The sequence below is a fragment of the Schistocerca gregaria genome, chromosome 1, assembly GCF_023897955.1.
Source record: "Schistocerca gregaria isolate iqSchGreg1 chromosome 1, iqSchGreg1.2, whole genome shotgun sequence".
Lineage (NCBI taxonomy): Eukaryota > Metazoa > Arthropoda > Insecta > Orthoptera > Acrididae > Schistocerca > Schistocerca gregaria.
Window position 1 is genome coordinate 534,426,050 of NC_064920.1, and position 13,371 is coordinate 534,439,420.

Sequence of the window (13,371 nt, forward strand, 5' to 3'; positions counted from 1 at the left end):
GGCCCGCTTCTTGATTTTGTTGGCCGCTTTTGTGTCAATATAATGATTAATTCTGGCGAATTTAGGGATAATACCCTCGTCCCGACATCTCAATAAAAACACAAGTGCACTCAGTAACTTCCCTTTCTTCTTGCGAAAATTATCCAACTTTCTAACAAGACTCACCATCTCCTCCCCGTAGAGGTTTTGGATGTGATTTCGTAGACTTTCCCGGCGTAATAACTGCTGATATTCTTCACGGGTTTGCAGCCGGATCATTTCGTCCTCCAGACACAATATTTCGGCGGACCAGCTGGCCGCCATCCTCAGGTGAGTTAATGCTGGTGCACTGCCTCGCCGGAACTGAGTTCCAGCCACAACGACGGAAACCTTTATACACCACAAACCGTTCACCGCGCCTGCGCGAGAAGATAGCGCCTCCTGGCGGTAAGAAGACACGCAGCGCGCCGGTGGAGAAAGACGGCGGAAACGATAAATCGCATCAGGAAGGATCCAGAGATCGAAAAGAAGAACGTTTTTGTTTAATGTCCGACAACATCGGATTCCATATTTTGCTTAGAGGAAAACCTCTATCCCTGTTAATAATATTGCTTGCTAATCTGATTTCAATAGATTCTTTAAGAATACATTCCCAATAGCGAGAAGCAGGAGAGATCAATTGTGTCCTGTCGTACATCATTCTGTGTCCCTCGTTAAGGCAATGTTCCGCCACTGCAGATTTCTCGGGCTGGAGCAACCGAGTGTGCCGATGATGTTCCACACACCGGTCCTTAATCGTTCGAATAGTCTGACCAATGTACTTCTTTCCACAGTGACACGGGATTTCATATACACCGGGTTTCCTTAAACCCAAATTATCCTTAACTGAGCCGAGAAGGGCTCTAGTCTTGGCCACCGGCGTAAAAACACTTTTAATATCATATCTCCTTAGAATTCTTGAAATTTTAGATGATATACTTCCCGCAAAGGGTAAATAAGCAACAGCTACAAAAGTATCCTCTATAGGCTCGCGTGACGGACCAAACTGAAGAGCACGGCATATTTGTTGTTCCGTATATCCATTCTGTTTGAAAACAGTTTTCAAATGGTCAAGTTCTTCTTTCAAATGTTCCTCGTCAGAAATGGCATAAGCTCTTTTTACCAAAGTCCGCAAAACTCCACTACGTTGGTGTGGTGGATGACAGCTGGTCGCATGAAGATAACGGTCAGTATGAGTAGGTTTCCGATACACGCTGTGTCCGAAAGTCCCATCGTCCTTTCTTTCAACCAAAACATCAAGAAATGGAAGTTTGCCATCACTTTCAATTTCCATGGTAAACTGAATGCTCGGATGTAGACAATTAAAGTGATCCAAAAAACGATTCAAGGCATCAATTCCATGTGGCCAAACCATAAAAATGTCATCAACATATCTGAAAAAACACTTAGGTTTAAGAAACGAAGTTTTGAGTGCCATGTCCTCAAAGTCTTCCATAAAAAGGTTAGCGACTATGGGGGAGAGGGGACTCCCCATAGCCACTCCGTCAGTTTGCTCAAAATATACATCATTAAAAAGGAAATACGTCGAAGTCAACACATGACGACATAACTTGGTGGTTTCTTCATCTAATTTCTCACTGATTAGTGACAGGGACTCTTCAAGAGGAACCCGAGTAAAAAGAGAAATAACATCAAAGCTGACAAGCAAGTCAGAAGGACCAGAGTATAATGATTTTAATCGTCGAATGAAGTCAGACGAATTAGATATGTGATGTTCACATTTTCCCACATATGGCCTGAGAACCGAAGCTAAATATTTGGCCAAATTATAGGTAGGGGCGCCCAAGTTGCTGACAATGGGACGCAGAGGAATACCACTCTTATGTATTTTGGGTAAACCATACAATCTCGGAGGAACCGCCGCACCAGGATGAAGTTTCTTGATGACATCACTAGGTAAAGAGCTCTTCTTTAAAAGTGAGAGAGTCTTTCGTTTTATACAATCCGTGGGATCATTTTTGATTTTCCGATAGGCCGATTCCTGTAGCAAAAGATCCATTTTGGCAACATAATCCTCACGTGCGAGAATAACCGTGGCATTGCCTTTATCAGCCGGAAGAATGATTAGATCCCGATTTTCTCTCAGAGACCGAATAGCAGCCCTTTCACAAGATGGAATATTATTCCTTGGAGGTGGAGTTCGACGAAGTTTATAGGCAACCTCCTGCCTGATCTCTTCTGCCCTGTCCTCAGGAAGGCGGGCCACAGCTTGTTCTACAGCACAAATAAAATCCGTAATAGGAGTCCTCTTGGGAGTAGGTGCGAAATTTAACCCTTTTTTTAAAACAGATAATGTAGCATCATCAAATTCCTGAGTCGTAAGATTAATAACCACCCGTTGACGGGTGTCGTCACCAGACATAATAGGAGAAACAGAGAGACGTTGGAACTTAGATGACTGTTTACCAGCAGCAATTTTCTGCACCGAGTCCGAAAAAGCCCATGAAGCGCTATCCACCCATTCCCATGATGTGGCAGACAGTCTCGAAGATATTTCCAGATGCAAATAAAATAAATCTTTGGATATAAAATCCAATCGTCGACGCGTAAAGCGAATACGTTCCCGTACCAATGCACGACTGGCCCGCTTCTTGATTTTGTTGGCCGCTTTTGTGTCAATATAATGATTAATTCTGGCGAATTTAGGGATAATACCCTCGTCCCGACATCTCAATAAAAACACAAGTGCACTCAGTAACTTCCCTTTCTTCTTGCGAAAATTATCCAACTTTCTAACAAGACTCACCATCTCCTCCCCGTAGAGGTTTTGGATGTGATTTCGTAGACTTTCCCGGCGTAATAACTGCTGATATTCTTCACGGGTTTGCAGCCGGATCATTTCGTCCTCCAGACACAATATTTCGGCGGACCAGCTGGCCGCCATCCTCAGGTGAGTTAATGCTGGTGCACTGCCTCGCCGGAACTGAGTTCCAGCCACAACGACGGAAACCTTTATACACCACAAACCGTTCACCGCGCCTGCGCGAGAAGATAGCGCCTCCTGGCGGTAAGAAGACACGCAGCGCGCCGGTGGAGAAAGACGGCGGAAACGATAAATCGCATCAGGAAGGATCCAGAGATCGAAAAGAAGAACGTTTTTGTTTAATGTCCGACAACATCGGATTCCATATTTTGCTTAGAGGAAAACCTCTATCCCTGTTAATAATATTGCTTGCTAATCTGATTTCAATAGATTCTTTAAGAATACATTCCCAATAGCGAGAAGCAGGAGAGATCAATTGTGTCCTGTCGTACATCATTCTGTGTCCCTCGTTAAGGCAATGTTCCGCCACTGCAGATTTCTCGGGCTGGAGCAACCGAGTGTGCCGACAGGACACAATTGATCTCTCCTGCTTCTCGCTATTGGGAATGTATTCTTAAAGAATCTATTGAAATCAGATTAGCAAGCAATATTATTAACAGGGATAGAGGTTTTCCTCTAAGCAAAATATGGAATCCGATGTTGTCGGACATTAAACAAAAACGTTCTTCTTTTCGATCTCTGGATCCTTCCTGATGCGATTTATCGTTTCCGCCGTCTTTCTCCACCGGCGCGCTGCGTGTCTTCTTACCGCCAGGAGGCGCTATCTTCTCGCGCAGGCGCGGTGAACGGTTTGTGGTGTATAAAGGTTTCCGTCGTTGTGGCTGGAACTCAGTTCCGGCGAGGCAGTGCACCAGCATTAAGTCACCTGAGGATGGCGGCCAGCTGGTCCGCCGAAATATTGTGTCTGGAGGACGAAATGATCCGGCTGCAAACCCGTGAAGAATATCAGCAGTTATTACGCCGGGAAAGTCTACGAAATCACATCCAAAACCTCTACGGGGAGGAGATGGTGAGTCTTGTTAGAAAGTTGGATAATTTTCGCAAGAAGAAAGGGAAGTTACTGAGTGCACTTGTGTTTTTATTGAGATGTCGGGACGAGGGTATTATCCCTAAATTCGCCAGAATTAATCATTATATTGACACAAAAGCGGCCAACAAAATCAAGAAGCGGGCCAGTCGTGCATTGGTACGGGAACGTATTCGCTTTACGCGTCGACGATTGGATTTTATATCCAAAGATTTATTTTATTTGCATCTGGAAATATCTTCGAGACTGTCTGCCACATCATGGGAATGGGTGGATAGCGCTTCATGGGCTTTTTCGGACTCGGTGCAGAAAATTGCTGCTGGTAAACAGTCATCTAAGTTCCAACGTCTCTCTGTTTCTCCTATTATGTCTGGTGACGACACCCGTCAACGGGTGGTTATTAATCTTACGACTCAGGAATTTGATGATGCTACATTATCTGTTTTAAAAAAAGGGTTAAATTTCGCACCTACTCCCAAGAGGACTCCTATTACGGATTTTATTTGTGCTGTAGAACAAGCTGTGGCCCGCCTTCCTGAGGACAGGGCAGAAGAGATCAGGCAGGAGGTTGCCTATAAACTTCGTCGAACTCCACCTCCAAGGAATAATATTCCATCTTGTGAAAGGGCTGCTATTCGGTCTCTGAGAGAAAATCGGGATCTAATCATTCTTCCGGCTGATAAAGGCAATGCCACGGTTATTCTCGCACGTGAGGATTATGTTGCCAAAATGGATCTTTTGCTACAGGAATCGGCCTATCGGAAAATCAAAAATGATCCCACGGATTGTATAAAACGAAAGACTCTCTCACTTTTAAAGAAGAGCTCTTTACCTAGTGATGTCATCAAGAAACTTCATCCTGGTGCGGCGGTTCCTCCGAGATTGTATGGTTTACCCAAAATACATAAGAGTGGTATTCCTCTGCGTCCCATTGTCAGCAACTTGGGCGCCCCTACCTATAATTTGGCCAAATATTTAGCTTCGGTTCTCAGGCCATATGTGGGAAAATGTGAACATCACATATCTAATTCGTCTGACTTCATTCGACGATTAAAATCATTATACTCTGGTCCTTCTGACTTGCTTGTCAGCTTTGATGTTATTTCTCTTTTTACTCGGGTTCCTCTTGAAGAGTCCCTGTCACTAATCAGTGAGAAATTAGATGAAGAAACCACCAAGTTATGTCGTCATGTGTTGACTTCGACGTATTTCCTTTTTAATGATGTATATTTTGAGCAAACTGACGGAGTGGCTATGGGGAGTCCCCTCTCCCCCATAGTCGCTAACCTTTTTATGGAAGACTTTGAGGACATGGCACTCAAAACTTCGTTTCTTAAACCTAAGTGTTTTTTCAGATATGTTGATGACATTTTTATGGTTTGGCCGCATGGAATTGATGCCTTGAATCGTTTTTTGGATCACTTTAATTGTCTACATCCGAGCATTCAGTTTACCATGGAAATTGAAAGTGATGGCAAACTTCCATTTCTTGATGTTTTGGTTGAAAGAAAGGACGATGGGACTTTCGGACACAGCGTGTATCGGAAACCTACTCATACTGACCGTTATCTTCATGCGACCAGCTGTCATCCACCACACCAACGTAGTGGAGTTTTGCGGACTTTGGTAAAAAGAGCTTATGCCATTTCTGACGAGGAACATTTGAAAGAAGAACTTGACCATTTGAAAACTGTTTTCAAACAGAATGGATATACGGAACAACAAATATGCCGTGCTCTTCAGTTTGGTCCGTCACGCGAGCCTATAGAGGATACTTTTGTAGCTGTTGCTTATTTACCCTTTGCGGGAAGTATATCATCTAAAATTTCAAGAATTCTAAGGAGATATGATATTAAAAGTGTTTTTACGCCGGTGGCCAAGACTAGAGCCCTTCTCGGCTCAGTTAAGGATAATTTGGGTTTAAGGAAACCCGGTGTATATGAAATCCCGTGTCACTGTGGAAAGAAGTACATTGGTCAGACTATTCGAACGATTAAGGACCGGTGTGTGGAACATCATCGGCACACTCGGTTGCTCCAGCCCGAGAAATCTGCAGTGGCGGAACATTGCCTTAACGAGGGACACAGAATGATGTACGACAGGACACAATTGATCTCTCCTGCTTCTCGCTATTGGGAATGTATTCTTAAAGAATCTATTGAAATCAGATTAGCAAGCAATATTATTAACAGGGATAGAGGTTTTCCTCTAAGCAAAATATGGAATCCGATGTTGTCGGACATTAAACAAAAACGTTCTTCTTTTCGATCTCTGGATCCTTCCTGATGCGATTTATCGTTTCCGCCGTCTTTCTCCACCGGCGCGCTGCGTGTCTTCTTACCGCCAGGAGGCGCTATCTTCTCGCGCAGGCGCGGTGAACGGTTTGTGGTGTATAAAGGTTTCCGTCGTTGTGGCTGGAACTCAGTTCCGGCGAGGCAGTGCACCAGCATTAACTCACCTGAGGATGGCGGCCAGCTGGTCCGCCGAAATATTGTGTCTGGAGGACGAAATGATCCGGCTGCAAACCCGTGAAGAATATCAGCAGTTATTACGCCGGGAAAGTCTACGAAATCACATCCAAAACCTCTACGGGGAGGAGATGGTGAGTCTTGTTAGAAAGTTGGATAATTTTCGCAAGAAGAAAGGGAAGTTACTGAGTGCACTTGTGTTTTTATTGAGATGTCGGGACGAGGGTATTATCCCTAAATTCGCCAGAATTAATCATTATATTGACACAAAAGCGGCCAACAAAATCAAGAAGCGGGCCAGTCGTGCATTGGTACGGGAACGTATTCGCTTTACGCGTCGACGATTGGATTTTATATCCAAAGATTTATTTTATTTGCATCTGGAAATATCTTCGAGACTGTCTGCCACATCATGGGAATGGGTGGATAGCGCTTCATGGGCTTTTTCGGACTCGGTGCAGAAAATTGCTGCTGGTAAACAGTCATCTAAGTTCCAACGTCTCTCTGTTTCTCCTATTATGTCTGGTGACGACACCCGTCAACGGGTGGTTATTAATCTTACGACTCAGGAATTTGATGATGCTACATTATCTGTTTTAAAAAAAGGGTTAAATTTCGCACCTACTCCCAAGAGGACTCCTATTACGGATTTTATTTGTGCTGTAGAACAAGCTGTGGCCCGCCTTCCTGAGGACAGGGCAGAAGAGATCAGGCAGGAGGTTGCCTATAAACTTCGTCGAACTCCACCTCCAAGGAATAATATTCCATCTTGTGAAAGGGCTGCTATTCGGTCTCTGAGAGAAAATCGGGATCTAATCATTCTTCCGGCTGATAAAGGCAATGCCACGGTTATTCTCGCACGTGAGGATTATGTTGCCAAAATGGATCTTTTGCTACAGGAATCGGCCTATCGGAAAATCAAAAATGATCGCACGGATTGTATAAAACGAAAGACTCTCTCACTTTTAAAGAAGAGCTCTTTACCTAGTGATGTCATCAAGAAACTTCATCCTGGTGCGGCGGTTCCTCCGAGATTGTATGGTTTACCCAAAATACATAAGAGTGGTATTCCTCTGCGTCCCATTGTCAGCAACTTGGGCGCCCCTACCTATAATTTGGCCAAATATTTAGCTTCGGTTCTCAGGCCATATGTGGGAAAATGTGAACATCACATATCTAATTCGTCTGACTTCATTCGACGATTAAAATCATTATACTCTGGTCCTTCTGACTTGCTTGTCAGCTTTGATGTTATTTCTCTTTTTACTCGGGTTCCTCTTGAAGAGTCCCTGTCACTAATCAGTGAGAAATTAGATGAAGAAACCACCAAGTTATGTCGTCATGTGTTGACTTCGACGTATTTCCTTTTTAATGATGTATATTTTGAGCAAACTGACGGAGTGGCTATGGGGAGTCCCCTCTCCCCCATAGTCGCTAACCTTTTTATGGAAGACTTTGAGGACATGGCACTCAAAACTTCGTTTCTTAAACCTAAGTGTTTTTTCAGATATGTTGATGACATTTTTATGGTTTGGCCGCATGGAATTGATGCCTTGAATCGTTTTTTGGATCACTTTAATTGTCTACATCCGAGCATTCAGTTTACCATGGAAATTGAAAGTGATGGCAAACTTCCATTTCTTGATGTTTTGGTTGAAAGAAAGGACGATGGGACTTTCGGACACAGCGTGTATCGGAAACCTACTCATACTGACCGTTATCTTCATGCGACCAGCTGTCATCCACCACACCAACGTAGTGGAGTTTTGCGGACTTTGGTAAAAAGAGCTTATGCCATTTCTGATGAGGAACATTTGAAAGAAGAACTTGACCATTTGAAAACTGTTTTCAAACAGAATGGATATACGGAACAACAAATATGCCGTGCTCTTCAGTTTGGTCCGTCACGCGAGCCTATAGAGGATACTTTTGTAGCTGTTGCTTATTTACCCTTTGCGGGAAGTATATCATCTAAAATTTCAAGAATTCTAAGGAGATATGATATTAAAAGTGTTTTTACGCCGGTGGCCAAGACTAGAGCCCTTCTCGGCTCAGTTAAGGATAATTTGGGTTTAAGGAAACCCGGTGTATATGAAATCCCGTGTCACTGTGGAAAGAAGTACATTGGTCAGACTATTCGAACGATTAAGGACCGGTGTGTGGAACATCATCGGCACACTCGGTTGCTCCAGCCCGAGAAATCTGCAGTGGCGGAACATTGCCTTAACGAGGGACACAGAATGATGTACGACAGGACACAATTGATCTCTCCTGCTTCTCGCTATTGGGAATGTATTCTTAAAGAATCTATTGAAATCAGATTAGCAAGCAATATTATTAACAGGGATAGAGGTTTTCCTCTAAGCAAAATATGGAATCCGATGTTGTCGGACATTAAACAAAAACGTTCTTCTTTTCGATCTCTGGATCCTTCCTGATGCGATTTATCGTTTCCGCCGTCTTTCTCCACCGGCGCGCTGCGTGTCTTCTTACCGCCAGGAGGCGCTATCTTCTCGCGCAGGCGCGGTGAACGGTTTGTGGTGTATAAAGGTTTCCGTCGTTGTGGCTGGAACTCAGTTCCGGCGAGGCAGTGCACCAGCATTAACTCACCTGAGGATGGCGGCCAGCTGGTCCGCCGAAATATTGTGTCTGGAGGACGAAATGATCCGGCTGCAAACCCGTGAAGAATATCAGCAGTTATTACGCCGGGAAAGTCTACGAAATCACATCCAAAACCTCTACGGGGAGGAGATGGTGAGTCTTGTTAGAAAGTTGGATAATTTTCGCAAGAAGAAAGGGAAGTTACTGAGTGCACTTGTGTTTTTATTGAGATGTCGGGACGAGGGTATTATCCCTAAATTCGCCAGAATTAATCATTATATTGACACAAAAGCGGCCAACAAAATCAAGAAGCGGGCCAGTCGTGCATTGGTACGGGAACGTATTCGCTTTACGCGTCGACGATTGGATTTTATATCCAAAGATTTATTTTATTTGCATCTGGAAATATCTTCGAGACTGTCTGCCACATCATGGGAATGGGTGGATAGCGCTTCATGGGCTTTTTCGGACTCGGTGCAGAAAATTGCTGCTGGTAAACAGTCATCTAAGTTCCAACGTCTCTCTGTTTCTCCTATTATGTCTGGTGACGACACCCGTCAACGGGTGGTTATTAATCTTACGACTCAGGAATTTGATGATGCTACATTATCTGTTTTAAAAAAAGGGTTAAATTTCGCACCTACTCCCAAGAGGACTCCTATTACGGATTTTATTTGTGCTGTAGAACAAGCTGTGGCCCGCCTTCCTGAGGACAGGGCAGAAGAGATCAGGCAGGAGGTTGCCTATAAACTTCGTCGAACTCCACCTCCAAGGAATAATATTCCATCTTGTGAAAGGGCTGCTATTCGGTCTCTGAGAGAAAATCGGGATCTAATCATTCTTCCGGCTGATAAAGGCAATGCCACGGTTATTCTCGCACGTGAGGATTATGTTGCCAAAATGGATCTTTTGCTACAGGAATCGGCCTATCGGAAAATCAAAAATGATCGCACGGATTGTATAAAACGAAAGACTCTCTCACTTTTAAAGAAGAGCTCTTTACCTAGTGATGTCATCAAGAAACTTCATCCTGGTGCGGCGGTTCCTCCGAGATTGTATGGTTTACCCAAAATACATAAGAGTGGTATTCCTCTGCGTCCCATTGTCAGCAACTTGGGCGCCCCTACCTATAATTTGGCCAAATATTTAGCTTCGGTTCTCAGGCCATATGTGGGAAAATGTGAACATCACATATCTAATTCGTCTGACTTCATTCGACGATTAAAATCATTATACTCTGGTCCTTCTGACTTGCTTGTCAGCTTTGATGTTATTTCTCTTTTTACTCGGGTTCCTCTTGAAGAGTCCCTGTCACTAATCAGTGAGAAATTAGATGAAGAAACCACCAAGTTATGTCGTCATGTGTTGACTTCGACGTATTTCCTTTTTAATGATGTATATTTTGAGCAAACTGACGGAGTGGCTATGGGGAGTCCCCTCTCCCCCATAGTCGCTAACCTTTTTATGGAAGACTTTGAGGACATGGCACTCAAAACTTCGTTTCTTAAACCTAAGTGTTTTTTCAGATATGTTGATGACATTTTTATGGTTTGGCCGCATGGAATTGATGCCTTGAATCGTTTTTTGGATCACTTTAATTGTCTACATCCGAGCATTCAGTTTACCATGGAAATTGAAAGTGATGGCAAACTTCCATTTCTTGATGTTTTGGTTGAAAGAAAGGACGATGGGACTTTCGGACACAGCGTGTATCGGAAACCTACTCATACTGACCGTTATCTTCATGCGACCAGCTGTCATCCACCACACCAACGTAGTGGAGTTTTGCGGACTTTGGTAAAAAGAGCTTATGCCATTTCTGACGAGGAACATTTGAAAGAAGAACTTGACCATTTGAAAACTGTTTTCAAACAGAATGGATATACGGAACAACAAATATGCCGTGCTCTTCAGTTTGGTCCGTCACGCGAGCCTATAGAGGATACTTTTGTAGCTGTTGCTTATTTACCCTTTGCGGGAAGTATATCATCTAAAATTTCAAGAATTCTAAGGAGATATGATATTAAAAGTGTTTTTACGCCGGTGGCCAAGACTAGAGCCCTTCTCGGCTCAGTTAAGGATAATTTGGGTTTAAGGAAACCCGGTGTATATGAAATCCCGTGTCACTGTGGAAAGAAGTACATTGGTCAGACTATTCGAACGATTAAGGACCGGTGTGTGGAACATCATCGGCACACTCGGTTGCTCCAGCCCGAGAAATCTGCAGTGGCGGAACATTGCCTTAACGAGGGACACAGAATGATGTACGACAGGACACAATTGATCTCTCCTGCTTCTCGCTATTGGGAATGTATTCTTAAAGAATCTATTGAAATCAGATTAGCAAGCAATATTATTAACAGGGATAGAGGTTTTCCTCTAAGCAAAATATGGAATCCGATGTTGTCGGACATTAAACAAAAACGTTCTTCTTTTCGATCTCTGGATCCTTCCTGATGCGATTTATCGTTTCCGCCGTCTTTCTCCACCGGCGCGCTGCGTGTCTTCTTACCGCCAGGAGGCGCTATCTTCTCGCGCAGGCGCGGTGAACGGTTTGTGGTGTATAAAGGTTTCCGTCGTTGTGGCTGGAACTCAGTTCCGGCGAGGCAGTGCACCAGCATTAAGTCACCTGAGGATGGCGGCCAGCTGGTCCGCCGAAATATTGTGTCTGGAGGACGAAATGATCCGGCTGCAAACCCGTGAAGAATATCAGCAGTTATTACGCCGGGAAAGTCTACGAAATCACATCCAAAACCTCTACGGGGAGGAGATGGTGAGTCTTGTTAGAAAGTTGGATAATTTTCGCAAGAAGAAAGGGAAGTTACTGAGTGCACTTGTGTTTTTATTGAGATGTCGGGACGAGGGTATTATCCCTAAATTCGCCAGAATTAATCATTATATTGACACAAAAGCGGCCAACAAAATCAAGAAGCGGGCCAGTCGTGCATTGGTACGGGAACGTATTCGCTTTACGCGTCGACGATTGGATTTTATATCCAAAGATTTATTTTATTTGCATCTGGAAATATCTTCGAGACTGTCTGCCACATCATGGGAATGGGTGGATAGCGCTTCATGGGCTTTTTCGGACTCGGTGCAGAAAATTGCTGCTGGTAAACAGTCATCTAAGTTCCAACGTCTCTCTGTTTCTCCTATTATGTCTGGTGACGACACCCGTCAACGGGTGGTTATTAATCTTACGACTCAGGAATTTGATGATGCTACATTATCTGTTTTAAAAAAAGGGTTAAATTTCGCACCTACTCCCAAGAGGACTCCTATTACGGATTTTATTTGTGCTGTAGAACAAGCTGTGGCCCGCCTTCCTGAGGACAGGGCAGAAGAGATCAGGCAGGAGGTTGCCTATAAACTTCGTCGAACTCCACCTCCAAGGAATAATATTCCATCTTGTGAAAGGGCTGCTATTCGGTCTCTGAGAGAAAATCGGGATCTAATCATTCTTCCGGCTGATAAAGGCAATGCCACGGTTATTCTCGCACGTGAGGATTATGTTGCCAAAATGGATCTTTTGCTACAGGAATCGGCCTATCGGAAAATCAAAAATGATCGCACGGATTGTATAAAACGAAAGACTCTCTCACTTTTAAAGAAGAGCTCTTTACCTAGTGATGTCATCAAGAAACTTCATCCTGGTGCGGCGGTTCCTCCGAGATTGTATGGTTTACCCAAAATACATAAGAGTGGTATTCCTCTGCGTCCCATTGTCAGCAACTTGGGCGCCCCTACCTATAATTTGGCCAAATATTTAGCTTCGGTTCTCAGGCCATATGTGGGAAAATGTGAACATCACATATCTAATTCGTCTGACTTCATTCGACGATTAAAATCATTATACTCTGGTCCTTCTGACTTGCTTGTCAGCTTTGATGTTATTTCTCTTTTTACTCGGGTTCCTCTTGAAGAGTCCCTGTCACTAATCAGTGAGAAATTAGATGAAGAAACCACCAAGTTATGTCGTCATGTGTTGACTTCGACGTATTTCCTTTTTAATGATGTATATTTTGAGCAAACTGACGGAGTGGCTATGGGGAGTCCCCTCTCCCCCATAGTCGCTAACCTTTTTATGGAAGACTTTGAGGACATGGCACTCAAAACTTCGTTTCTTAAACCTAAGTGTTTTTTCAGATATGTTGATAACATTTTTATGGTTTGGCCGCATGGAATTGATGCCTTGAATCGTTTTTTGGATCACTTTAATTGTCTACATCCGAGCATTCAGTTTACCATGGAAATTGAAAGTGATGGCAAACTTCCATTTCTTGATGTTTTGGTTGAAAGAAAGGACGATGGGACTTTCGGACACAGCGTGTATCGGAAACCTACTCATACTGACCGTTATCTTCATGCGACCAGCTGTCATCCACCACACCAACGTAGTGGAGTTTTGCGGA